Below are 26,061 nucleotides of genomic sequence, written 5' to 3'. Positions count from 1 at the left end.
TCTTAAACATATTCATTGAATGTTTAAAAGTTAATATGTTTGAGAAATATAAGCAAGACAGATCGGCAATAAATAGGAGAAAGATAAGTTTCCTATACCTGCATATCTACTACATTATATTATAGGGAAGAAAATAGAACCAGTATTTGTCAGTGTGGTCCAAGAATCATCTTCATCTGAGTCACTGGCTATGCCTTTGAAAATGCTTATTCCTGGGCCCCACCATAGAATTTCTGACTCAGAATCACTAATGAGACAAAGGATCTGCACTTTTAATAGATCCCTAATCTGTTTTAATGACGGTATTTCCACAGAATCCTGTTATATTATTTACAGGCCATATTTATTGATATCCAAGATCATGGCAGCAAGCAAAATATCTTCAGAAATAAGAGAGTGTTATAATCAACAGTCTGCAAGCAGTGGTCATGGTCCTCCTAGGACCAGCAGGATAGCATTGGCACGTACATCTCTTGGTGACAGCAACAGCACAACTAGTAAATAAAAGCATGCAAGGTCTTTTAAGAGCTACACTCAAATCTGGTATACTGTCACTTCTCATTCTGCTGGTCAAAACAGTCATACAACCAAACCCAAAGTCATGCAAAACACTTTATATTTTATAAGGATTCATAAATACCTGAAGACATATACTGAACACATTCAAGTAAATATTACAGGATAGGCAGGAATGGAGGTGTGGTTCTAGATAAAGCATAATTAAATGAGTAATTAAAATAAGGAGGCTTACACAGCCTAATGAAGAATAATATTCTTTAAACTGAGTGGTATGAGTAACTCAGTATTTTGAAAAGAATTTTGTAGCTACTCTCTAAAAAGTGAAAAAAAGACCAGGCACAGCAGCTCCCGCCTGTAATCTCAGCACTCTGGGAGGCCGAGACGAATGGGATTGCTTGAGCCCAGGAGTTCAAGATCAGACCGAGCACATAGTGAGACTCGCCCCCATCTCTAAAAAATAAAATTTTAAATATATTTATATATATCTTTAGACTGTTGAAATAACTTACCCAGGGATAAGCTTCTTAGGTTAATTGCTTATCTGCTAGTTATGGCTTAGCTTGGGCTAGAAAACATTTCTTTTCCAGCTATATCATATAGATTCTCATCTCTAAAATAATGCCCATCAGTCCTGCAACTTACACTAGTTATTACAGTCTATTTTTACAACAAGTTAATTTTGATTTAATAAGGTGTTGAGTCTTTAAATATTTCCAGTCTGAGTCTAATTTGATGTGTCTTTAATAAACTTATGAGAACTTAGATGGGAACGATAAGACTTAAATACATAAAATGGATAAAGATCATCATCATTTAGATTTAGTTTTAATTCAACGAATCTGTTTTAATTGCAGCCCGTGTGCTAATCTCTGCAAAAGATGTACATATGAGGAAGAGGTCGCATGGTAAGTATCAAAAGAGGATACAATGTGGAAAACATTTCAAAGACAGGATCCACACGCAGTTGGAGACGTCAGAAAAGCCTTCATAGAGGAAGGGGCACAAGAGATGAGCCTTAAAAGATGGATCAGATGTCAGTAGGTTCAGACCTAGAAAAGTAGAAGGAAATTGTAGGTGGCAAGAACAACATAAAGATATACAAGCAGAAGTTAAAGGTGTAATATTTGAGTATCACAGCATAGAAGTGAAAACAATCAACCATTGAATATCTCATGTGAGTTAGCCACTGCATCAGGTGCTAGCAATACAAAAATTAATATAACCTGAGTCCCATTCTTGAAGTGCCCACAATTTAGCTATCAGTGTATTGAGTTCCTGATGTGGATAAGCTAATGAGGAATCAGGTGGAAAGAGCAACGATAAGAGGTATAACAGCAGAAACACGGAGCACTACATGTGAGATGGAGAAGAAGAAAAAGCCAGAAGAAAAGGTGAAAAGGTAAAAAGGATCTGTGAAAAAATATTTACAATTTATATTTATAGCAAAATCTTTAGCCAGGCATGGTGGCTCATGCCTGTAGTCCCAGCTATTTGGCGGGGGCTGAGGTAGGAGGATCACTTGAGCCCAGGTCAAGGCTGCAGTGAGCCAAGATCACACAACTGCACTCCAGCCTGGGTGAAAAAGAAAAAAGAAAAAAACTGAGAATAAAAAAATCAACAATTCAATATAAAATGGGCAAAAGATATGGAGAGTTCACCAAAGAAATGGAAATAGCCCTTAAACATGAAAAGATGCTTAACCTGGATCTTGATAAGTAGTGTAAGTTAAAACTACACTGAGATACTATTTCTCATAAATCAAACTAACAAAAGTCCCTGTGCTTGACAATTCAGTGTACTGATTTCAAGGGTTTTAGGAAAGTCCACTTTCATACATTAATGGAGGAAATGCACAACAGTACAGCCCCTACGGAAGGGAATTTAGCAATATCTACAAAACTTTAATTACATATGTGACTTGCATCATACCTCTTTTGGACAGTGCTGCTCTAGATCTAATTATCAGTTTTTGGAAAATTTAGGGGACAGGGTATGTTGAAGACCCCCAAATTCAGACAGCCATATCCAGTATGAGGAAAATTCTAATACAAAAATGATTCATACTCCAAAATAGATGACAAAAACAGGGAAATTGAACACAGACAAATTCCTGGATGATTCCAAGAATAACCATTAATCCTTAGGTGTGCCAATGCCATCTGGGTTTTTTAAGTCTCTATGTGTTAGAGATACATACTGAATTATTTGTAGTTCAAATAATATGCAGTCTGAGACTTGCTTTAATCTCCTGAAAAATAAAGTATGAGGAGATAGATAAAATCCGAATAACAAAGCAATGACCATTATTGAAGCTGGGTCATGGAAATAGGGCTTCATTATACTGTTTTTTCTTTTTTTACTTCTACATAGGTTCAAAATTTTTAATAATTAAAAATGTTTTTTAAAAATTAATTACCAGAGATATAAAAGTGTTATCTAAGGACTGCAATGTCCCTGATGTTATCTTTTTAAAAAAGGAAAATTGAGCATCATCTCCTCTACAGAAATATGTAAAGATTCATGATAAATAATATCAGCAAAGTTTCAAGATACAAAATCAGTGTACAAAAGTCAGTAGCATTTCTATACACCAAAAACATCCAAGCTGACAGCTAAATCAAGAACACAATCCCATTCACAATAGTCACAAAAAGAATAAGATACCTAGGAATACAGCTAACCAGAGGGTGAAAGATCTCTACAATAAGTATTACAAAACACTGCTCAAAGGAATCAGAGAATAGATAGAAACAAATGGAAAACATTTTGTGCTCATAGTTGGAAAGAATCAATATTGTTAAAATGGCCACACTACCTAAAGCTACTTACAGATTCATTGCATTCCTATCAAGTTACCAATGACATTCTTCACAGAATCAGAAAAAACTCCTTTAAAATTCATAGGTAACCAAAAAAAGAGCCCAAATAGCCAAGGCAATCCTAAGCAAAAAGAACAAAGCAGGAGGTAGGTTACCTGACTTCAAACTATACCTCAAGGCTACAGTAACCAAAACAGCGTGGTACTGGCACAAAAACAGACACATAGACCAATGAAATAGAACAGAGAGCCCAAAAATAAATGCTGCGCACTTACAACCATCTTATATCTAACAAAGTCAACAAAAACAAGCAAAGGGAAAAAGACTCCCTATTCCACAAATGATGCTGAGATAACTGGCTAGCTATATGCAGATTGAAACTGGACCCCTTCCTTATACCACATACAAAAGTCAACTTACGAAGGATTAAAGACTTAAATGTATGACCCCAAACTATAAAAACTATGGAAGACAACCTGGGCAATATCATTTTGGACATAGAAAGGGTAAAGGTTTCATGACAAAGATGTCAAAACCAATTCTGGTGAAAACAAAGACTGACAAATGGGTCCTAACTAAACTAAACAGCTTCTGCACAGCAAAAGAAACTATCAACAGGGTAAACATACAACCTACAGAATGGAAAAAAATTTATAAACTATGCATTCAGTAAAGGTCTAATATCCAGAATCTGTAAGGAACTTATACAAATTAACAAGCAAAAAACAACCCCATTAAAAAGGAGGCAAAGCTACCAACCAAGAAAGCCTGGAATCTGATGGATTTACAGCCAAATTATACCAGACATATAAAGAAGACCTGGTACCACTCTTACAGAAATTATTTCAAAAAACTCAGGAAGGACTCCTCCCTACTCATTTATGAGACCAGCATCATCTTGATACCAAAACCTGGCAGAGACACAACAACAACAAAATAACTTCAGACCAATATCCTTGATGAACATCAATGAAAAAATCCTCAACAAAATACTTGCAAACTGAATCCAGCAGCACATTAAAAAGCTAATCCACCATGATCAACTAGGCTTCACCCCAGCAAGCAAGGTTGGTTCAACATATGCAAATCAATAAATGTGATTCATCACATAAACAGAGCTAAACACAAAAAACACATGATTATCTCAACAGATGCAGGAAAGGCTTTCACTAAGATTCAACACCCCTTCATGTTAAAATCTCTCAAGAAACTAGGTACTGAGGGAGCATACCTCAAAATAATAAGCCATCTATGACAAACTCACAGCCAACATTATACTGAGTTGACAAAAGCTGGAAGCATTCCACTTGAAAACTGGCAGAAGACAAGGATCACCACTCACCTCTCTCATCACTTCTGTTCAACATAGTACTGGAAGTCCTAGCCAGAGCAATCAGGCAGCAGAAATTAAGAAAAGGGCATCCAAATAGGAAGAGAGGAAGTCAAACTATCTGTTTGACAACATGATTCAATATCTAGAAAACCCCATTGTCTCCACCCAAAAGCTCCTCCAGCTGATAAACAACTTCAGCAAAGTTTCAAGATACAAAACCAATATACAAAAATCACTAGCATTCCTATATATCAACAACACCCAAACCGAGAGCCAAATTAGAAAGGCAACTCCATTCACAATTGCCACACAAAGAAACTAAAGTATCTAGGAACACAGCTAATCAGGGAGGTGAAAGATGTCTACAACAAGAATTACAAAACATTGCTCAAAAAAATCAGAGAAGACACATAAAAAAGGAAAATCATCCCATGCTCATGGATAGGAAGAATCAATGTCATTAAAATGGCTATACTGCCCAAAACAATTTACAAATTCAATGCTATTCCTATCAAACTATCTACAACATTCTTCACAAAACTAAAAAAAAAAAAGTAAACTATTTTAAAATTCGTATGGCCAGGTATGGTGGCTCACACCTGTAATCCTAGCACTTTGAGAGGCTGAGGCAGGCAGATCACCTGAGGTCAGGAGTTTAACACCAGCCCGGCCAACATGGTGAAACCCCATCTCTACTAAAAATTCAAAATTTAGCTGGGTGTGGTAGTGCACATCTCTAATCCCAGATACTTGGGAGGCTAAGGCAGGAGAATTGCTTGAACCTGGAAGGCGGCGAAGGTTGCAGTGAGCCAAGACGGTGCCATTGTATTCCAGCCGGGGAGACAGAGCAAAGCTCTGTCTGAAAAAAAAAAAAAGTATGAAACCACCAAAGAGCTCGAATAGCCAAAGCAACCCTAGGCAAAACACACAAAGCCGGAGGCATCACATTACCTGACTTCAAATTATACTACAAGACTACAATAACCAAAACGGCATAGTACTGGTAAGGCACATAGACCAATAGAACAGAAAGAGAACCCAGAAATAAGACCACACATCTACAACCATCTGATCTTTGAAAAATCTGACATAAACAGTGGGGAAAAGATTCCCTTTCAATAAATAGTGGTGGAAGAACTGGCTAGCCATATGCAGAAGATTAAAGCAGGACCCCTTCCTTATACCTTTCACAAAAATCAACTCAAGAGGCATTAAAGACTTACATGTAGAACACAAAACTATAAAAACCCTGAAAGATAACCTAGGCAATACCCTCCTGGACATAGGAACAGGCAGATTTCATGACAAAGACACTAAAAGCGATTGCAACAAAAGCAAAAATTGAAAAGTGGGATCTAATTAATCTTAAGAACTTCTGCACAGGAAAAGAAACTATCAAGATGGTAAACAACATACAGAATGGGAGAAAATATTTGCAAACTATGCATCTGACAAAGCTCTAATATTCAGCATCTATAAGGAACTTAAATTTACATGAGAAAAATAACCACATTGAAAAGTGGGCAAAGTACATGAATACACACTGCTCAAAAGACAACATACTTGCGGCCAATGAGCATATGAAAAAAGCTCAATAGCATTGATCATTAGAGAAATGCAATCCAAAACCACAATGAGATACCATCTTACACCAGTCAGAATGGCTACTACTAAAATGTCAAAAAATAACAGATGCTGGTAAGATTGCAGAGAAAAGGGAACCCTTATACACTGTTGGTAGAAGTGTAAATTACTTCAACCATTGTGGAAATCAATATGTTAATTCCTCAAAGAGCTAAAATCAGAACTACCACGTGACCCAGCAATCCCATTACTAGGTATATACACCTAGATGAATATAAATCATTCTACCACAAAGACATATGCTAGTGAATGTTCTTGGCAGCACTATTCACAAGAGCAAAGACATGGAGTCACCCTAAATGCCCATCAGTGACAGAACGGATAAAGAAAACGTGGTACATGTACACCATGGAATACTATGCAGCCATAAAGAACAAGTCATGTCTTTTGCAGGAACATGCATAGAGCTGGAGGCTATTATCCTTAGCAAACTAATGCAGGAAGAGAAAACCAAATATGCATGCTCTCACTTATATGTAGGAGCTAAATGATAGGAACTATGAACATGAAGAAGAAAACAACAGACAGTGGGGTCTACTTGAGCCAGGGGGTAGGAGGAGGGAGAAGAACAGAAAAGGTAACTATTGGGTATTGGGCTTAATACTTGGGTTATCAAATAATATGTACAACAAACCCCTATGGCACATGTTTACTTATGTAACAAACCTTCACTTGTACCCCCAAGCCTAAAAACAAAAAAACAAAAAAACAAAAAACTGGGCAAAGGACATGAATAGACATTGTTCAAAAGAAGACATACGCACAACCAACAAGCATGTGAAAAAAAACTCAACATCACTGATTAAAGAAATGTAAACCAAAACCACAATGAGATAACATATCATACCAGTCAGAAGGACTATTATTAAAAAGTCAAAAACAACAGTTGCTGGCAAGGTTACAGGGAAAAGAAAACATTTAAACACTGCTGGTGGGAATGTCAATCAGCCATTAGGGAAACCAGCTTGGTGATTTCTCCAAGAACTTAAAACAGAAGTACCATTCAACCCAGCAATCCCATTATTGGGTCTACACCCAAAGGAACCCAAATTGTACTACCATAAAGACACACATGTGCATTTGTTTATTGCAGCACTGGTCACAATAGCAAAGACATGGAATCAACCTAAATGCCCATCAATGATAGACTTGATAAAGTAAATGTGGTACATATACACCATGGAATACTACACAGCCATAAAAAGGAACAAAATCATGTCCTTTGCAGCAACATGGATGGAGCTGAAGGTCATTATCCTGAGCAATCTAACACAGGAACAGAAAACCAAATACCACACGTTAGCTTACAAGTGGGAGCTAAACACTGAGCACACATAGACACAAAGAAAAGAACAACAGATACCGGGGCCTACTTGAGGGTAGAGGTGGGAGGATGGAGATGATAAAAAAAAAAAACTATTATCAGGTACTATGCTTATTACTTGGGTGGTGAAATAATTTGTACATCAAACCCCCATGAGATACAGTTTACCTATATAACAAACCTGCACATGTACCCTTGAGCCTAAAATACAAGTTAAAAAAAAAAAAGAAATATGTAAAGATCCAAGGGACAATACTGCAGAAAAATTCAGGAAGCCCAGTGAATAAAACCATTGGGTTTATCGGTTTAAATGATAATTACAGTTTGAGTCAAAGCAATAGATACAAAAGCCAGACTGTAAAAGTCTGAAAGAAATGATCAAGGATGAATTGTCAAAATGATAGATTCTTAGGCGGCTTTGGCCATCATGGAAAAAGAGAGAAACTTGATTTAGTTCACAAGTGTCATAATTAAGTACCATAATCAGTATCACTAAGTCAATCAAATATTTCTTAATGTCACTAAATATTCAAAAGTATTATAATATCATAGAAGTAGCACTAATTTAGTAATCTGAACATCTGAATTCTAATTTCAAACATTACCTGTGTTTGAAATTAGAACATATCTATTTTCTTCCCTTGGTGAAAAAAAGAGGTGGTTTTGGAGATTTGAAACTCTATAAATATGACTTTGGATCATCCTTCCCCTAAGGAGTGGATGTTTGAGAAAGGAGCCATAAAGAACAAGTCATGTCTTTTGCCGGAACATGGATGGAGCTGAAGGGTATTATCCTTAGCAAATGAATGCAGGAACAGAAAACCAAATACACATGTTCTCACTTATATGGGGGAGCTAAATAAGAACTTATGAACACAAAGAAGAAAACAACAGACAGTGGGGTCTACTTGGGAGGGGAGGGGAGGAGAAGGGAGAAGAAGTAGTTTACACTCCCACAGTGATAAGGGTTCCCTTTTCTCTGCAACTTTGCCAGCATCTGTTATTTTTTGACTTTTTTAAAAATTGGAGAGGATGCGTGAAAAAGGAGAGCTCAGAGAATGCAATGCGAAACCTTTTTCAACTACTGGACTCTGGACATGCCAATCATCTTCACTTTGTACGTGAGCATCGGCTTTGTATATGAGAACAGGGTTGAAGGATCTCAGACCAGAAACAGAAACATGTAACCAATCACAGACTGGAGTGTGAGTCTGCCTCTGGTTACCGCAAGGAAGTAATTTATTATACTGGAGCTACAAGAAACATGGGCATTGACTTGGTCCGCCTGTCTCCTATTGTGAACTGTCTCCAGATGTTAGCTAGAATTGCTGAGCGTCATCAAAAAGTTAAATAATCCTGGAACATCCAGTGAATAAGCTTGCAGCAAGTTTAAGGGAAAAGGTCAAGGTGAGGACAGGAATTTCTGGGATCATCAACTCTAAACTGTAAGTTCTTCCATCTGACTCCAAATACCTTGAGAATACAAGGCACATCTTCCGTGCATTTATTCAACAAATATTGGGACCCCAGGATGTGTTAGACTCCATGCTGGGTGTTAGAAATGGAAGAGTGAATGTTATTTACTAATACTTCAAGCAGCATAAATAACAATTTTGAATGGAAGGGGTCTTTGCTTTTCAGGTGAGGAGGACCACATATGGTTCAGGAAAAGCATCTTTACAAGTCAACATAAAAATGTCTTTCTAATTCAGAAGCATATGATCTATTTACCCACACATTGGGAGAAAACCACGAAGCAGTTTTCCAGTAGAAAGCAATTACAAACAACACAACCTGTAATAATGGAGAAAATAATTTAATAGAAAAGAGAAAATGATGGGCACAGAGAAATACAAAGGAAAACTACTCTACCCAAAAAGATCCCCTTATGAGTAGAAAACAACTCCTACTGGTTCTGGCAAAAAAAAAAAAAAAAAAAAAAAAAAAAAAAAAAAAAAAAAAAAAAAAAAAAAACCTGGATAGGATTTAGACTGTAGACATAGTTAAAACACAAATCTACTTCAGGCCAGAAGTAGGATTGCCAAAATCTCATCTGCAACTAAACAGAGTGAAGTACGGATCTGAAAAATACAAGTGTACTCAATGCTACGCTCTTGAAAATTTTAGGATGCTTCTCCTAGCTTTGGGGGAAAATATGTTTTTTGAAAACTGCCACTATATTTTGGCCAAACTGGGAGCACAAACCATTCTCTCTGTTCAAATAGCAAAAGCAATAGATGATGAGGGTGCCTACCTCTTCTCCAAAGTAGAGCTCTAGAACTGGACTAGTTCAGAATCTGTAATAGTAGCAGAGTTTAAGTAGACAGAAAATGTAAAACAAAAAGGCATAAAATGGGACGCTGCTTCCAAAGAATATAATTGCCTTAAGAAACTCACCCTATGGTTAACCTGGGCAGGAAATTCACTCTCTGCTCCTCGATCTCTTGGTCCATTCCCCAGAGTAACTCCATCATACCGGAATGTAACTGTTTTCTGCTTCACTAAGTACTCACTCCTACAGCTTTCACCTCTTTTGAGATCTGTTTGACAGGGAATACCGCTAATTGGCAGAAGAGGGCAGTGTGGAGCTTTCTGCTTGTACACATTCAGGCCCCTTCCAGAGTAACAATTCCGAATGTAAACATCCAAATATGTGTTCTCTCATCAAGAGGTACAAAAGCAGAAGGAAGGTTGGCATTTAAAGAAGAGAATGATAGTGACCAGCACCCATGTGTAAAAGAATTAAAACATTTGAAAGGATTATAAATGTGGGGGTAGTAGAATGAGTGACCAGTCCCTACAATGTTCTGTTTCAATTAAACACGAACTCATGTACTTCTTTCTTGGACTTGCTGTGTCAACACCACTTGTCCATCCTGTGTTTATTTCACTTCATGAGCTCCTTGTCATTTAATTAATGCTTTGAAATGAAACATGAAATTTCCTCATCAATTCATTTTGAAAGTATATTCTGACTTGTTAATCTCTCTCTTCTTTGAAAGAAGATTTCTATAGCTTATATTACAAGGAATGACAAGGGCAATTATCATTAAAAACTGAGCAGAACAAAGCTATGGTAATGAGGAGTGCTACAATTCCATTCACCAAGACGCCCAGTGATAAAAGGATAAAATGAACCTACCTTTCTCTTTCTGATAACAAAGCAATTACAACTTGTAAAGTAACATGGAGAAAATAATAATTTAATAGAAAACAGAGAATGGTAGGCACAGAGAAACACAAAGGAAAACAACTCTGCATAAAAGGATAACTCACTTTATCACAACTTCCCATTGTGAGTAGAAAACGACTTGCCAAAAATGTCAGGATACACAGCAATATTTTTCCCAGAAAAAATAATTTTCTTGTGTTGGTATTCAGAAGGTTGCTAGCAGAACAATACAAAGAAAGTCATTGAAAGTAGTAAGCAAGGAAGCACAAGCAGAGGTCAAGCAAGGATAGTAGGATAATGCACATGCCCACACCAACATACAGACACAAACATACTCACAGTTAGAGACTAGAATTCCAAGAAAAAGAATTATGAATCAGAGACCACAGGATTAACATTCTGAACGAGCAATCAACATTTGGACCAAGTGAGATATGGCAGCCTCATGACCTTCAAAGTGGGAGGACTCCAGCTGCCAAGACAACGTCAGCAGTTCCCACAGAATGCCAGGCAGACCCAGGCTGGCAGAAAGCACATCTTTGGACCAACTCCAACTCAAGAATCTCTGGTTAAAAGGTGTTCTCATCAGCTGAGTGCATTGGCTCACAACTGTAATCCCAACACTTTAGGAGGCCAGTGCGAGAGGATCACCTGAGGCCAGGAGTTCGAGACCGGCCCTGGCAACATAGTGAGAACCTGTCTCTACCAAAAAAATAAATAAAATTTAAAAATTAGCTGGGAGTGGTGGCACATGCTACTAGCTACTAGGGAGGTTAAGGCGGGGGGATTGGGTGAGTCCAGGAGTTCGAGATTCAGTGAATTATGATAAGACAACCACACTCCAACCTGGGTGACAGATTTTTCCCAGACACATTTTTGCTTTTAAAAAAAAAAAAAAAAAAAGTGCTCATCAAAGAACTTAAGCATGAAACTAATAGCCAAGGTGGTTAAGCTTCTGTTGGTAGCCCTGAAGCTCACTCCCAGAGTATTAAATCACTTCCATTGTTTCATCTTAAAGTTGGAAATGGCGCCACTCACATGAAGATCAGGTAATGATTACAGAGTGTTTCAAAACTATTAAGTATTACAAGATACAACACATGCAAGAATCGGCCTACACAGTGGACACAGGCTCCATGCTACTCATACCATGCATCATGTCACTCTCCACGTGTTATTGATTATGTGAGAAAAAGCATAGAATTCAGACTGTTTCCCATCTTTAGGGGGAATTGTATCTTCCTCCAGTAGCTGTGATGATGGTGCCAAAGTGGCTGTAAAGAATGTACATCCTGGCCGGGCTCGGTAGCTCACACCTGTAATCCCAGCCCTTTGGGAGGCCAAGACTGATGGATCACCTGAGGTCAGGAGTTTGAGACCAGCCTGGCTAACATGGTGAAGCCTCATTTCTACTAAAAATACAAAAAAATTAGTTGAGCATGGTGGCACGCGTAATCCCAGCTACTCAGGAGGCTGAGGCAAGAGAATCGCTTAAACCCAGGACGCGGAGGTTGCAGTGAGCTGAGATGGCGCCATTGCACTCCAGCTTGGGCAACGAGAGCGAAACTCCAACCCCCTTCCCTCCAAAAAAAGAATGTACATCCTTTATGAAGAACAAAAGTTCAATATTGAGCTGATCCTTCTTACATACAGATTGCCTCCCTCTCTCTCTACACACTCCATCTCCCCTTTCCTTTCCCCGGCCTCATTCTTGCTTTTTTATGCTTTCTTTTATGTACACTTATTCTTAACCGTAGCATCTCAATTTTAATATAAAAGTTAAAGTCACATTTATGCATCATATAACACATTTCAGTCCTTTCCAAAGTCAACAATCCAGGAATGGCCTGGCACAGTGAAGAGCTGTAAACCTATAGGTTTTGAATATGTGACCATTTAGTTCAATCTCTCACCAGATGTTTAATCTCCTTCATAACATGCTCAACTGCCTCTAGTGATGATAAAAGCAGCCTGTTGCATTTATGAGGTTTTAATTATTTGAAAGTTATTTTTATATTGAACTTAAATCTGCCTCCCAATAGCTTTCAAGGAGCTCACATTCTAATGAAGGACACAGACACTGGGCAAATAAATATTAGGGATAGTGATGGTGTTCTGTAGAAAAAGTCATTTCCCAGCTGTATTAACTTAGATCTTTTTAACCTCTTTTATCCTGTTTTTTTTATCTCTAGAAATACTTTAACAGTCTCTAAAATATGTTATTTGAATAATTAAATAACATAAAATGCTAGCTTAGTACCTGACACAAACTAATTGCTCAATGAAGACATATATCATTATTGTACACTTTGCTGTTGGCTTTTTTTCCTGTCCCACAGAGTTTGTTCTCAGCAATTCTGTAAGAAGGGGCAAGTTGGGGAGCTAGACTTTACTAACTATCCAGTTTACCATCTACTCTGCAGTTAGACGAGTCTTCCACCAGGTACTCCACAATAATAGTAAGGCTTCTAGCCATCCATGTCTCCGGAGGGGAGTGCAATGGCTATTGATGTTTGCTCCTACCCTGCATCCACTCCTCATTCTTCAAGTAACTGACTTTTGGGAAACCACCTTTTTCCGTGTCCAGCCCAGTTATTAGCAATGAAGCCAAGTCTGATCTCAGAGCCAAAGCTCCCTGTGTCCCATATAGAGCAGTAAGAATGGACCAGGCATGGCCACACAAGAAGGAACCCAGAACCTGCAGTGCAACTATCAGGAAGTGGTAAGTTTTTTCCACTAGACTTGAAATAGGGCAAATGTGAACCTGGAACTGAGGGGCCACTTGTTCAGAAAACACAGAAAGCCAAAGGAGGGCAGGAGACATTTGGGTCCTGGCAAGAGATTTGAACCCCATAAAGTCACACTTGAAGACAATGGATATTTTCATTATATAAATCAACAAATTCCCCTTTAAGTGAGTTTGAATTGAAGCTTTTAAGGCATTTAAGACTGAAAGATTTCTTCTATCTGTTTAGTTACAGTCTGATCAGATCTTCCCTACAACAAACATAATCTGGACTTGGATGAAAGCTTCAATGGTTCTTAAAGTCTTTCAGTGACTATTCCAAAGTCAGAGAGTTCCGCGGCAGGATGGCTAAGGTAAAGGTAGGGGAAACTCAATATTTGCCTCTAGTCAGCTACTTTATTCTCCTCAGTACCAACCAGGGCAAGGTGGCCAGGGCTGGGGTTATCCATCCAACATTTGGATGTTCTCCAAATCTTCCAAAGGCACTCTACTTTCACCCCTTGTTCCCTACCTCTCCTGTTTCTTGACTTATCACAACCTTTCACACTCCCACCTTCCAATGCTATCACTGAGAGAATCTACCCCACTCTCCTTTTTCTCAAGATCAGGCCCTGCTCTTTAGGTAAGTGTTCTCCCCCTTCTTCAGTCTCACAACTTTACTACTTTTAGCTTTGAATGTCAGTGACTTTTGTTGCTTTGTTGAGTTAGTGAAACTGCAGAAAGGAATATCTAGCTCAGTATTCACTGAGGAGAGAAGCTGCAGTTGCTTCTCCCAGAGGTTCTAAAATCAAAAATATTTCAATTCCACACACACACAAAAAATTTAAACATAAACCCATCTGTTTCTATTGGAAACTTACGTTATTCCCATTAATGTAAGTTATACTGAGCTCTTTGAAAGGCAATACTTTATGGCCTTATTACGTTTTCCTTCTTGAACCCCTCCCTAAGTGTCATGAAACGTTCTACAGGCCAAATTGTTCCTCCCTTATTCTTGTCTGGGAGGGAGCACGTTTCAGTTCCTCTCTTCACATTATTAATTTCTTTTCTGTGGAACAGGACTAACTCACCAGAATTTTCCCTGGGCTGAGGGAAGTATTTCTCCAAATGACCTTGTGCCCTTTGTCCTGAGTGCATGCTCACCAGAACACCTCCTGGTCCTTCCTTCAGATTCTCTGGTTTCTGCGGTACCCAAGTAGTCCATGGATACATTCTGGTCCCTGGATAGAAATACTACTGTCAACTAATAAGCTAACATTCTGATTTACACTCCTGCCTCTTGAGAGCTTAGATACAGTGAGTTAATACTCATGAATGTCTTATAGCTCTCTGCTGCAACCCTCAGGTGAGCAAGGTTTGTCTCGAGGAACCATAGACCTTGATCTGACCAGATGTTCAGGAAGAGGTGTATCCATTTTTCCTGAGCAACCATTCCAAAAATTTCCCATTTGTCTTTCTCCAATCTTAAGCTCTTATCCTTGATTTCTCTTTCATTCATTTTTCTACTTGGGTTTAATAATTGCCCTAGTTTTGAAATATAAATGTAGCTCTGATACAATCCAATAGCTATTTAATATAAGATCATACAAAGCCTACAACCTTGATCATACAAAGCCTACAACCCAGTGGGAGGTGTGGCTTCAGTGTCAGGAAGAGGTTGGATGGACAGAGGAGGCATCAGTATTAGGGGAAACTAGAAGGACAGAATGAGCAAAGATAAGAACTTAAAAATGTATATGTGATATATGGGAAGAGGGAAGACCAGTGAGACTTCTCAACTGGTTAAAAGAGTTCATTTTTGCATGAAGTCTTTTATGGAGATCATATTGGATTATTAGGGCAAAATGTAGTCATGGAAGCTCTGAAAGCTAGACTGAAAGGTATACTTCACCATCACAGGTAATGAAAAACAATTGTGAGCTCTTAAGAACCAATGAAATGCTATTTAGAAACAGGAATCTGGCACCCATACACAGGAAAGTTTGAAAGGGGGAAGGCCTGAACTAGAACGTAGACTCAGAGTTGTTGCAGTCAGCTAGATCCTGACACCCTGATGGCAGGCATGATTTTTAAAATATTATAAATAACTATACAATGTTCAATTATCCATAAAACCAATCTAAGATTGTTCTGATGATTTAAGCCTAGAACCCTGAATGACTGACCAGTACTACATATCTTGCCCACAACACTGGTATCATCAAGTACGGGCTCATAAAGGTATCTCAGCTAAACTGAGAAATAAATATAATTTTTCACATTAATTCTTTGTAGCATCCATACCTAAATCAAGAATCAATTAAGATATCCCAGAGTCTCTAATCCAGTGTGTTACTATGTTGTGCCCAAGAAGAACATACGCTAAGATGGACATGGAGAGGGAAAATTCAGGGTGTTTCTTCTTCTTCCATACATGTGGATTTGTTCTTTATAAGTGACAAACCTGCTTACAGAAAAATGAAATCGATGTGAGAGTGCAACAGTAAAGAAAGATAATAAAGTCCTACATGTCCTATGTATAAATGGAAAAACGGGCTATTTTTGATCCTAGGTACTATTTAGACATTTTCTCTGTGTCATCTCAATAGCTATTTTTTGACTAATCTCAAAAAAAAAAAAATGCCTGAAAACACTTTACTAAAAGCTACATTTTCTTCTTCTTGTCAAGTGTTAAAATGAACCCTATACTTTTAACAGATAATCATTCCAAGAGACAGAAAAAACTCTTGACATTTTTACAATAACAGGTTATTAATATAATTCACTGCAGCTGAAAGCACATAGAATACACTTATAAGGTGGCTGAATAAAGGTTGCATGTACTTGGTGTTTTACTCTGCATCAAACAAATATCTGTCATGCCAAATCCTAGACTAGGCATAGGAACTCTTAGAGATCTCTGATTCTCAGAAAAAGATGAGCAATTGGAAAAGGTCCTGTTCTCTAAATAAATTCCACATCAAGTAGTCCTAGAAGTCAACACTAAAGAAGAAAAAGACATCACAATCATTCTTCAGGATAATGTCTGCAAAGTGTCACCCTGGAAGCCCCAGCAACACAATTCCACAACATCTGAATTGCGTTGCAGAAGCAATATTACATAAGCTCCCTGAGAAAAGTAATCAAGGAGATGGATGCTACCTCTTTCCACAGATACATCATTTTTCTCAGCAACTACTCATAGAAGAACATGAAGAAACAGAAGTGCATATCTTTAAGATTACAGACACCTGCACCATTCTTCTGAAACTATTGCCTTAGAATTCTCAAAAAATTGTGATCTCCAATTAAAATGAAACCAGAGACTGTTTACATTTAAGAAGTTTCTAAAAATAAATATGAGGCCCAGATTAGGCTTTCCTCCTACAACATTTACAGACCAAAGAATTTGAAGGGAAGCTGCTCCTATTTTCAAAAGACCTTTTTTGCCAGTTATTGAATCCTGAGTTCTGTATATATGAATATACATGTTTCTCAGCATTGTTGCACCCTCATTCCCTTCTGCTGAAAGAAATTTACAAAACATGTGTTTTCCAAAGAATCCTACACTTTATAAAAGGATGCACCATAGGTTTCCTCTAAAAAGCAGACTCCCTGCTGTGCTTAAGATGAGTCAATTTACAAAAATGTGAATTAGCCACAATTCTCCAGAAATACATCTGCTGCCTGAAACAAGTCACACCTACTAAAAACTGCAGGTCTGAAAATCAGTATGCAGGAAACATATTTCAAGCTCTTCAATAAAATGAAACAGCCTTCAGAGTTAATAAACAGTGGCTTATATTTATTAATCTGGCATAAAACAAGATGGCTCCTAAAATCTTTAATTTTTCTTCTCTGTGCACTGCCTCCTCCCTGCTATGAACACCCATAACCTGCCTTTTTCATCTACCCTAGAATACAAAAAAGGACTACTTCCCTCTAACTCTAGGCTTTTTCTGGTTCCTGCAATGGGCCAGGTTCTCAGTCAGTCTTACCTCCTGCCCACCCCTTCATTCACAGGGTTCTTCCATATTGTGAGGCAGCTCCCTCAACCCTCTTTCCTTGGCCCCCACCACTTTTCCTTAGTAGCCTACTTCAGCTGTCTGCTGGCTTCCTCACCAGTGTCATCCTTGACATCATCTTTCAGATTAGATCAGTTCTCTCTCATTCTCTCTCTGGCCCCTGTACTTCTCCTTCACAGCACTTGTCCAGAGTTTACATCTGAACTACTGGGATCATTTGATAAATACCTGTCTTCCCCATTCCAGACTTCGTGAGACGTTATTTCTGTTTTTGCTATTTTATGCCATTGGCGGGTGCCATGCATAGCAAAAGTGGGCTGACTAAATATTTGCTGAATAGACAAGTGAGCCCTGCTTGCCCCTCAATTTTCCTCACTATTGTTATTCTCTACTATATCAATAAAACTATTTTAGAAGCCCTTCTCCAAAGAGCTGTATCCTACGATCTACATCCACTCCTTTCTGAACTCTTTTCAAACTTCCACACCTAAGATTCTACTGAAACCAATCTCTCAAGTTTTCCTAATAATCTCCTAAGGGACAAATTCAGTGACTGCCTCAAGCTTCATCCCCTTTAAAGCCCCTTCAGTAAAGGTTGATGGCCTGCCCACGGTCCCTTGTCTTCTTCCTACCCGTCACTTTGACTCTTTCCCTTTCCCTCCCCCATTCTCTTAGCATTTCCTCAAGGTGCTCAACTTCCATCTCTCCAGCTCTTCCTTCTGGCCTCCCCTATCTCTGTTAATGATACTTTCATTCTCCCAAGTCTGAAACACATTACTCCTAGATACTCATTTCATCAATGCCATAGATTCTTCCAGGGGAGATCCCAATAGCCAAATTTCACTTCGAGCTCTCCTTGAAACCTCTGGACCATTTCTCCTTGCCTTCTCACTAGTTTGTTCTATGCATACACTACCTTTTTCAAATATAGTCCAACCCCAAAACTTTTCCTCCCTTCCCATTGCCCTAAAAAAACAAAAACGACTCTCAAGGACACGACAATGAGCCCTGGGAAAACTTACTGATTCATTGTTTCATAAACAAAGATGGCAGTTCTCTATTTCACACACAAACCCATACCTGCTTTCTCCCTTTTGCCCTGGAATACTTCAGTTTTATCCACGTTTCCAAGTACATTGCAAATGCTTCCTCCTCTGTGAAAGTTTTGCTGATTTCCTAAATGAATACGATCTCTCATACTCTGACCTCTCATAAGCCTTTGTGTTTGGTGGTAGCCTAATTATTTGTGCTCCAAAGATATATTCCTACAAATCACAAGGTCCTACCTGCTTGGAAAACATAAGCACAATGTCTTGAAATCCCAAATTACACTAGAAATCCCTCTTAAAAGACCATTATGCTCTTAGCAAAATGAGTCTCCAAGTGCTCTAAGAAGTTTAACAGGGCTTTTAATTGTAAATCAATTATTTTGGAGAAACGATTCAAATTGTCAGTTGGCATAAGTGTTCAAGGGCATTTATTTCAATGACTTCTAAAAGTGTATGATGTTTTTGAGGTAAGGTAGTAATTAGTAGTGCAAAAAGTCTACAAGGATTTAAAGTCTTGAAAGTTTGGTACTGTATGGATTGAATGTTAAATGCATTTTTAAAAATCAGGCACATGTTTTCAAATTAATAAAGGATTGGTCAAAGACTAATGCTCCCATAAGAGAGGCTTCTTTATCACAACAGAGTCACTTTATCTCTTGAGAGTCACCTGAACCTTGACTGTCTATCACGAAAGAAAAGTTGCCAGGGTGAGCTAAGGTCTCCCAAGCTAGAGCAGGTGAGCCCACAACTCACTAAGCCCATCTTCTCTCATTTTCAACGGATAAAAAGGTGAAAGTATGTGGGACATTGGGCTAAACCTTTCACATCATCAAGGGTCATTATTTAGAACTGTTAATTGCAAGAAATAAGGGGTGCATGTGTTTGAATGTCTTTTTAAAGTTATATAAACTATTGCTGATCAGTTACATGATACCCAGGAGCAAGATCATGGGGTTTAATTACAAAGAATTATGCCTTGAGTCTCCTGTTCGCAAGGAAAGTTAAAACACATATAGTAAAAATAAATATTTGTTGAATCTTAAAATTTAAAAACCTTTTTAAAACATCAACAAATAAAAAATTAATGTTATAGAAGTTGCAGAAGTTTATGGATGATCCAAAAAATGAGACTGAATTATGGCAAGATTTAACTACAGAATGTTTTAACATTGTTTAAAATAAAGACTGGAAAGAAAGTAGATACCCCAGTATAGTAAGGAACTGACTGAGTAAATTATAGCATATCCATACAATGAAATGTGTTTCTGACATTTGAACTGATATTGGAGGTATATTTCTTAACCAAGAAAGTTGTATAAAAATAGAAGTAAAATAGTGTAATCAACCATGTATTTTATATGAGGTATATATACACATAATAGTAATATTCCGTAAGAATATGCTAAAAATGTAAGAGCAATTGTCACTGGGTGGCATAAATTCTATATTTTATCTTCCTTTTAGCTTAAATTGTCAATATATTTTTCTGTAGTGAACATGTATTTTTTTAAATGGTGTCTATATTAAAAGGAAATAGAACCAGTATTCTTTAAATGAAGATAAGAAATGAGAAGAAGACAAATAGACATTTGTAAAACAAAGACTGAAAATACAGCTGCAAGAGTTTCTGTGGAATAGAAAAGGGAATCTTATTTCAAAAAAAAAGATTAGCCTTATTATTATGTAAATCATTTTTTGTTAACTCCCACACACCAGAATTTTCGGTAAGATATTCCAAATGGGAAATCAAAATACAAAGAGTCAAACAGTGATGAAAGAGTAAAAAAGAAAAATAAGAAGTGTTCCCTCTAGAAAGAACAAAGAACAGTTCAAGTTAATAGATTAGTACAGTTCCCAAGTAAACACTTTCAAAGAAAACATGTTCTGTATTATGACTCCTTTGTGAAATCTTCTCTTGCTAGGAAGAGGCTGTAGTAGATACACGTAAGATGCCTAATGCAATTAGAACATTCCTAAAAACTGAAAAAAAAAATTGCTTAAATTTAAGGTTTTTCACTGCTGATTATTAGACAATTTTCTATGTAATTTAGGCTGTCAGACTTAATAAATACTAGCTTTTGTTATGCCTTAGTTTCTTGTAGTACTAACTGTTGCCTTTAAATTATTAATGTATTAGTCCATTCTCACCCTGTTATAAAGAACTGCCCAAGACTGAGTAATTTATAAAGAAAAGAGGTTTAATTGACTCAGTTTAGCATGGCTGGGGAGGTCTCAGGAAGTTTACAATCATGGCAGAAGGCACCTCTTCACAGGGCAGAGGGAAACAGAATGAGTGCCTAGTGAAGGGGGAAGCCATCAGATCTTGTGAAAACTCACTATCATGAGAACGGGATGGGGGAAACCACCCCCATGACTCAATTATCTCCACCTGGTCCCTTCCACGACATGTGGGGATTATGGGAACTACAATTCAAGATGAGATTTGGGTGGGACATGGCCAAACCATATCAATTATAATACACTATTGTCTTTTTTTTTTTTTTCTTTTTAGAGAAGTTTCACTCTTGTCCACCAAGGCTGGAGTGCAATGACACGATCTGGACTCACTGCAATCTCTGCCTCCCAGGTTCAACCAATTCTCCTGCCTCAGCCTCCCAAGTAGCTGGGATTACGGGCGCCTGCCACCATACCCAGCTAGCTTTTCTATTTTTAGTAAAGACAGGGTTTCACCATGTTGGCCAGGCTGGTCTCGAACTTCTGACCTCAAGTGATCCGCCCACTTTGGCCTCCCAAAGTGCTGAGATTACAGTCTTGAGCCACTGCGCCTGGCGATACATTATTGTCTTTAAGGCAGGGACAGGAACATTGCCCTAAGAATCTCCTTCAATCAGCATTTTCTCTAGGTGGATAGTCAAGATTTCATAGCTGCTGTTTAAGGATTACAGTACTGGACTTCCAACACTATGTTGAATAGGAGTGGTGAGAGAGGGCATCCCTGTCTTGTGCCAGTTTTCAAAGGGAATGCTTCCAGTTTTTGCCCTTTCAGTACAATATTGGCTATGGGTTTGTCATAAATAGCTCTTGTTATTTTGAGATACGTCCCATCAATACCTAGTTTATCAAGAGTTTTTAGTATGAAGCGTTGTTGAATTTTGTCAAAGGCCTTTTCTGCATCTATTGAGATAATCATGTGGTTTTTGTCGTTGGTTCTGTCTATGTGATGGATTATGTTTATTGATTTACACATGTTCAACCAGCCTTGCATCCCAGGGATGAAGCCGACTTGATCATGGTGGATAAGTTTTTTGATGTGCTGCTGGATTCGGTTTGCCAGTATTTTACTGAGGATTTTTGCATTGATGTTCATATCAGGGATATTGGTCTAAAATTCTATTTTTTGTTATGTCTCTGCCAGGCTTTGGTATCAGGATGATGCTGGCCTCATAAAATGAGTTAGGAAGGATTCCCTCTTTTTCTATTGATTGGAATCATTTCAGACGGAATAGTACCAGCTCCTCTTTGTACCTCTGGTAGAATTTGGCTGTGAATCCATCTGGTCCTGGACTTTTTTTGGTTGGTAGGCTATTACTTATTGCCTCAATTTCAGAGCCTGTTATTGGTCTATTTAGAGATTCAACTTCTTCCTGGTTTAGTCTTGGAAGGGCGTATGTGTCCAGGAATTTATCCATTTCTTCTAGATTTTCATTTGCATAGCAGTGTTTATAATATTCCCTGATGGCAGTTTGTATTTCTGTGGGATCGGTGGTGATATCCCCTTTATCATTTTTTATTGTGTCTATTTGATTTTTCTCTCTTTTCTTCTTTATTATTCTTGCTAGTGGTCTATCGATTTTGTTGATCTTTTCAAAAAACCAGCTCCCGGATTCATTGATTTTTTGAAGGGTTTTTTGTGTCTCTATCTCCTTCAGTTCTGCTCTGATCTTAGTTATTTGTCTTCTGCTAGCTTTTGAATTTGTTTACTCTTGCTTCTCTAGTTCTTTTAATTATGATGTTAGGGTGTCAATTTTAGATCTTTCCTGCTTTCTCTTGTGGACATTTAGCGCTATACATTTCCCTAGACACTGCTTTAAATGTGTCTTAGAGATTCTGGTACATTGTGTCTTTGTTCTCACTGGTTTCAAAGAACATCTTTATTTCTGCCTTCATTTCGTTATTTACCCAGTAGTCACACAGGAGCAGGTTGTTCAGTTTCCATATAGTTGTGCAGTTCTGAGTGAGTTTCTTAATCCTGAGTTCTAACTTGATTGCACTGTAGTCTGGGAGACAGTTTGTTGTGATTTCTATTCTTTTACATTTGCTGAGGAGTGCTTTACTTCCAACTATGTGGTCAATTTTGGAATAAGTACGATGTGGTGCTGAGAAGAATGTATATTCTGTTGATTTGGGGTAGAGAGTTCTGTAGATGTCTATTAGGTCTGCTTGGTGCAGAGCTGAGTTCAGGTCCTGGATATCCTTGTTAACTTTCTGTCTCGTTGATCTGTCTAATGTTGACAGTGGGGTGTTAAAGTCTCCCATTATTATTGTGTGGGAGTCTAAGTCTCTTTGTAGGTCTCTAAGGACTTGCTTTATGAATCTGGGTGCTCCTGTATTGGATGCATATATATTTAGGATAGTTAGCTCTTGTTGCTGAATTGACCCCTTTACCATTATGTAATGGCCTTCTTTGTCTCTTTTGATCTTTGTTGGTTTAAAGTCTGTTTTATCAGAGACTAGGATTGCAACCCCAAACACCACATGTTCTCAGTAATAGGTGGGAATTGAACAATGAGATCACTTGGACACAGGGTGGGGAACGTCACACACTGGGGCCTGTTGGGGGGTGGGGAGCTGGGGGAGGGATAGCATTAGGAGAAATACCTAATGTAAATGATGAGTTGATGGGTGCAGCAAACCAACATGGCACATGTATACCTATGTATCAAACCTGCACGTTGTGCACATGTACCCTAGAACTTAAAAAAAAAAAGAAAGAAAGAAAAAAAGAACTGGAATAATGGCAATGACCCAGGAGCATAGCATTATAAGGTTACCTGCCTTATTAAGATGGCCTGGGTTGCCGGATACAGAACATTGGTTCTCTTTCTAGTTTCAATTTCCCCATTATATGAGTCATTGTTGCTGCCTGAATTCAGTTATCGTCTATTCTTTTCATCATTTGCATACTTTTTTTTTAAATCTCAGAGCAATGAAAGAATGGTTGCAGTGGTCTCCCCTCTTCATAGCTGTTAAATGGGCCATAAGTCAAGTATTAAGTGGGTTAGACACTGTGATACAGAATTAAGACATGAGTTTTATTTTCCATTGTAGAGTCACTCATTACTTCTCTGCTCCACAAATTTAGTCAGGTATTCTAGGTGCTGACAGAGGTCAACTGTCTTTCACTGCTCTGACATTCTCTAAATGTGAAATCTTTGTAGGGACTTATGGTTGTATTCATCACCCTCCCTCAAGAGGCACAGTGAACTCTAGAAGTTTAACAGCCTAGGAAATCCAAAAACCTTCCCTATGGACTGTTTAAGCCCTGGCTTTCTTCTCCTTAGCCTGATGGTCTCAAACTTTAGTGTACATCACAAGCACTGAGAAGGTATTAAAAATGCATCTGCCCAGGCCCCACATCATCTACTGAAGCAGATAGGCTAGGGTGACCTGGGGAGAAATCCCTCTCCCGTGTCTATTTAATGGTAAATCTTGAAGGACTGTGGGGTAGAGAACCTTGCAGAGGTCAATAAAGGCCCAAGGCCACTGCTAGTTTCTGAGATTCTAAGAATGCTAGAGAAGAGAAAATGTGAAAACAAGTTTAAAAACTGGTGAGCTATTGTAAAAATTTATATTTGATGAATATCTGAAAAAAAATAGATATGTATATGATTGTGCTACTCTTATGGAAAGTTCAGAATTTTAAAATATTCATTCAAAATGCACTACAGACTATATAGTCTATTAAGGGGTCAAAAATCTAAAAATTGCATGATGAATAAGTTCCTGGATTCTCTTGGTGTGCTCCTGTGCCTATGAGTATAACCTAATTTGAAGATAACATCAAAAGTCTAAATCTGAAGTCCTTTGTGAATGACAGTAAGAATAAGGCTAAATGGCCCTCCTGCCACTCCCACCCCTAACATAGGCCTGCATTTGGAGATAATAAGCATAAAGCACCTATCACAGTACCCAGAACATAAGAAATTCTGGCTCTGATTATTAGTTTCTACTAACTTGCCACAATGCTAAGAGGCAAATATGTACATTAAGCACACAGTCAAAACTTCTGTGTTTATACATAAAATTCCCAAGGTGATCTCTTTATCCACCAACTTCTAATAACCATTATTTTGTTAAATATGAATTTGATTACATCACTTGTTCAATGTCTGTTTAGCTATGTTTAATCTTTGTTTTTACAAGCAGCACTCCAAGAATGAAATTCTAGAGCAGGGATTCTTTAACTTTCCTTGTATTATGAATCCCCTAGAGAAATGGTGAAGGCCATAAAATTTGGTGCAAAACATTGTATGCCTATGTGTGTATTTCCTTTAGGAAGGTATCAAAAGCATCTATAATATTTTCAAATAGAGTCATAACTAAGAAAATTTAAAATCCTAAATGCAGAGTATCGGGGTATGCTCGCACTCTTCCCAAACTGCACACACAATGAAGCATCCAAGTCCTGGAATCCCAAAGCACTTGATGATGATGGACAAGCCAGGAGGTGATCCCAAGAGAGCTTGACACCTCCAGGTCTACTTGGTTTCTGCATTAATTTCCCAAGGCTGCTGTAACAAAGTACCTCAGACTGGATGGCTTAAAACAGAAATTTCGTTCTCAGAGTTATGGAGGCCAGAAGTCTGAAATCAAGGTGTCAGCAGGGCCATGCTCCCTCTGAGACCTCTTGGGAAGGATACTTTTTGGCTCTTACAGATTATGGTAGCCTCAGGCATTCCTTTGTTTTGTGAAAGAAAAACTAATCTCTGCCTGTCTTCACATGGCCACCTTCCTGTGTCTTTGTGTCTGAATTTTATTCTTCTAAGGATGACAGTCATATTGAATTATAGGCTATTAAAATTAACTGGGAGGCCATTAGGCTGAGACAGCATCAGTACCTTGGGTTCGTACCTAAGCAAATAGAAACATAATATAAACAGCAAAATGAAACATACCTTAACCAATCAGAAACTGCCAGCTAACCTCTACTAAGGACTTTAAGGCTACTGTTCCAATTTAATCAATAAAATATTTTGTCTTTCTTTCACCTGCACCTTATAAAATTTTCCTCATCACATCTCTTTGGTGTAGACCAAAAAACTTGTGGTTTGCCACTGCACAATTCATGAATCACTGTCGGCTCAAATAAACTCTTTAAAATTGTAATGTGCCTAACTCTTTAACAGGGCCCACCCCACTCCAGTGTAACCTTACCTTAACTAATTGCACCTGCAACAACCCTACTTTCAAAAAAATCATACTCTGAGCTA

Source organism: Chlorocebus sabaeus, chromosome 23 (assembly GCF_047675955.1).
Source record: "Chlorocebus sabaeus isolate Y175 chromosome 23, mChlSab1.0.hap1, whole genome shotgun sequence".
Classification (NCBI taxonomy): domain Eukaryota; kingdom Metazoa; phylum Chordata; class Mammalia; order Primates; family Cercopithecidae; genus Chlorocebus; species Chlorocebus sabaeus.
The sequence above is the reverse complement of the archived record's forward strand: the minus strand, read 5'-3'. Positions refer to the sequence as shown.